This window comes from Pieris rapae, chromosome 2, assembly GCF_905147795.1.
Source record: "Pieris rapae chromosome 2, ilPieRapa1.1, whole genome shotgun sequence".
Lineage (NCBI taxonomy): Eukaryota > Metazoa > Arthropoda > Insecta > Lepidoptera > Pieridae > Pieris > Pieris rapae.
The window spans coordinates 687,126-690,898 of NC_059510.1; the positions used below are offsets into that span (position 1 = coordinate 687,126).

The 3,773-nt window shown below is 39.8% G+C and overlaps 1 long non-coding RNA gene across 1 annotated transcript; it reads left to right on the plus strand.

The window, feature by feature from the left end:
• The first annotated feature begins 253 nt into the window (after window positions 1-253).
• On the plus strand, window positions 254-3,028 carry LOC123690659. The gene is made up of 3 exons (XR_006751256.1): window positions 254-719; window positions 1,986-2,284; window positions 3,004-3,028. It is a non-coding gene; the product is annotated as an uncharacterized LOC123690659 (long non-coding RNA).
• Window positions 3,029-3,773: the final 745 nt, after the last annotated feature.

Below are 3,773 nucleotides of genomic sequence, written 5' to 3' on the forward strand. Positions count from 1 at the left end.
TATATATATATATATATATATATATATATATAATAAGCTGTAAAAAGTCAAGTGACGTGTAGCAGTGGGGTATACTGGACTAAACTGGTTTTCAGGCTATATAAGCACGGCGCGCTGTATGGTCGGGCGCACTTCTTCGACGCTCGCACTAGATATAGGACGTTACTATTGTTGTTGAAATTGTGGTTAATTTCGTGTAATTTAATTTGGTTATTTTTAGTAATTTTATTTGTTAATTTCTTACTTCAGTAGTGGGATTCGTTCTCATTTCTGATTAGTTTAAATTAACGCCCACGTGGTTTTATTTTAGTCAGTTTGAAACGCGAGTGATATACGTTTAATAAAAATAATGGAGGGTAGGCGGTGAACACGTAAAAAAAAGACGGTGTGCCCGTCTCTGGGCTTGAAGAAACGTTACAGTCGATATTAAACCGTCAACCGACGCAAGCGAATGAGCAATGTCCACCAGTGGTGTCACCACAACTGTGCTCAGCAACACCACCGCGAGGGGGTCGGCCCTTTGCACCGACATGCGCAACACCATCGGATTTGCTGCTTTCTTCCTTAAGCGACACTCGTTACCACCTGGTACTGACGGTTCGCACAATGGTACTGAAAACGCTCCGGTGCCAAGTTCAAGCAGCGCATGCGAGTCAAGCACTGATCTGGTACTTAATCAGGTGACCGACAAACTAGTAAGTGCGTTGAGCACAATTCTGGTAAGATCTAACTCCATTTATATTTCTAATTTTGATCCGTCTTTCAAATATTTCGATATATGGTGTGAGGAGGAAGACTCTGCGCGGTTGTCTAATTATTGGGATGACCGTGAGTGCTTATCTCTGATTGGATATTGTTTGAAAGGGGATGCTAAAGTGTGGCTAAATGAGTGGCTTAGTAATGATCATAGTTGAGAGACAACAGACTCTGATAGTTATCTCATGTATTGCGTGTTGTACGAGGAATGAGTGAAAAGTTAATTGTCGCAGTAGTTATTCGAGGTATTAAGGACCCACAAGTTCGCGCCGCCGCGACTTGTGCTAATTTATCATCGGAAGGCTTAGTTAAATTCCTCTCATTATATACCAAGCCCCTAGAACCGCGCTCTATAATACAAAATCACGTTAAAAGGCCAAATTTGCGAGATAATTTCTGAAAACGAGATAATTTTCAGTCTAATATTAACTGTTCATGTTTCATGTAGGGAAATTGGTCATATACAAATTTTGTGTCCTAAAAAAACTAAGTATGAAACCGCACCAGAGACTCAATCTACAAACAATTCAAGTTCAGAAAAAAGGCAGTTTTCTAATATCAAAATTATTTGCACATTTTGTAAGAAGGTAGGACATAAAACGGAGGACTGTTTTGTTCGACAGCGTTCCGAGTCGAGCGGTAGGCTAAATTAGTTATAGTTTACCGCCCTTATAAAATGTCGTATGATGAAAAATTACGCGTTAGAGATATCATAAAAGATGTGTTAAATCAATAAATAATTAGAGATAGAGATTTGTAAAGAAAAAAAGCGATTCAGATAGGCTTTGTGTCGACTTTAAACTTAAAACTCAAAGACAGTTAAAATACCCGCTTCCGTTAATTGAGGACCATATTGTTTGGCTAGGTAAAGCTACCTATTATATTTACCTTGATATGGCTACTGGCTTTCACCAGATAAAATTAAATAAAAAACTTCGACACCACTCCCGAGATTCGTAACACCTGAGGGTCACTATGAGTACATAAAGATGCCATAAGAATTAGGCAATGCACAGGTTGTATATCAACGAATTATATCAAATACGTTACGATTTTACATAGATTCAGGCAGAGCCCTTGTGTGTTGTAATTGTGTATATGACGTATTATTACCTAGTAAAACAATAGAAGAGGGTTTAGGTACATTACATGATGTGTCAGAGATGGGGGTAAGGGTAAGGGACCCAGGCAGGCTTTTTCATTAATTTAAAAAAAAATGTAACTTTCAGACTACGGAGATCGAGTATCTATGCCGAGTCATTAGCAATGGTCAAGATATGAAGACATCGTGCTTTGCGAGGTTGACTCGCAAGGGTGTGCATTTCAATGGCGGCGATTTTGCATTTGTGCCAAGCTGTTGGTAAGCTAGACTCCTGTATGCGCGGACCATATGTGGTTTTAGCGACGTTGTCGCAGGACAGATATGAACTAAAATTAGTCGCTGGTTCTTATGGTAAAGCTGCCGCGGAATACATGTTGCCCTGGCGCGGGGAATGGACCCCTGATGTGTGTGCCGCATTCTTTGAGAGTAAGTTATTTTTACTTGCCTTTTCAAAACTTATGTATGTTGATAAATGTTTGTGAGAACTGTAATTTTATTAGGACTGCTTATCATATAGGTAGTACCTATTTTGGTAAAGACCTGCGGGAGTCTTGTGTGATAGTAATGGAGTCGCTCTTACTATCAATAGCAATGGAGTCGCTCTTGCTTAGTGTGATGTACAGTAATGGAGTCGCTCTTACTGTTAAAGCAATGGAGTCGCTCTTGCTTAGTGTGATGTACAGTAATGGAGTCGCTCTTACTGTTAAAGCAATGGAGTCGCTCTTGCTTAGTGTGATGTACAGTAATGGAGTCGCTCTTACTGTTAAAGCAATGGAGTCGCTCTTGCTTAGTGTGATGTACAGTAATGGAGTCGCTCTTACTGTTAAAGCAATGGAGTCGCTCTTGCTTAGTGTGATGTACAGTAATGGAGTCGCTCTTACTGTTAAAGCAATGGAGTCGCTCTTGCTTAGTGTGATGTACAGTAATGGAGTCGCTCTTACTGTTAAAGCAATGGAGTCGCTCTTGCTTAGTGTGATGTACAGTAATGGAGTCACTCTTACTGTTGATAGCAATGGAGACGCTCTTGCTATGTAAAAAAAAAAAAAAATGAACTAATGTTGTGTCGAGAGTAATGGATGCGCTCTTACTTTCGATGAAGTTATGTTAATTTAACGTTATAATAACAAAAATCATGTAATTTTTAGGTGGCGCTGATGATGACGATAGTCCTTCACCACAACCACCGCACGTGATACAAGAGTCATCAGCAGGTCAAGTTTCAACATGCCAACCTGCCTATCATCACACGGGCGAGGACGCACCGTCGTCAGGAGAGGCCGAATAAGCTGTAAAAAGTCAAGTGACGTGTAGCAGTGGGGTATACTGGACTAAACTGGTTTTCAGGCTATATAAGCACGGCGCGCTGTATGGTCGGGCGCACTTCTTCGACGCTCGCACTAGATATAGGACGTTACTATTGTTGTTGAAATTGTGGTTAATTTCGTGTAATTTAATTTGGTTATTTTTAGTAATTTTATTTGTTAATTTCTTACTATATAGTTATACCGTACTGTTTATAGGTTATACTTTACGACGGCATTTTCTATCTTATCCTGAACAAAACCATAGCAGGATTAGGCTTACATACTTAGCATAGCACTGGCATATTACGTCTATGGTCGTAAGCTCAATCCCCGGCACCAATGAAATTTCTTTCTGTGCGTATGTAACTTTCGCTCGAATGATCGTGGGGAAACCGGCTTGTCTTAGACCCAAAAGTTGTCGGCATTCGTCAGCTACAAGACGCTGATGAAATACACAAATCATCAGTAGACAGATAAATAATCTGAGGCTAAGGCCTAAAAAATAAAGGTTGTACCGGCCCTGATTTACTTACGTTATTTATCAATTTAATTGAGCGTATTCATTCCGCTTGTTATATTTCTTCCCTTGTTATTCAGCTTGTTACATGTTT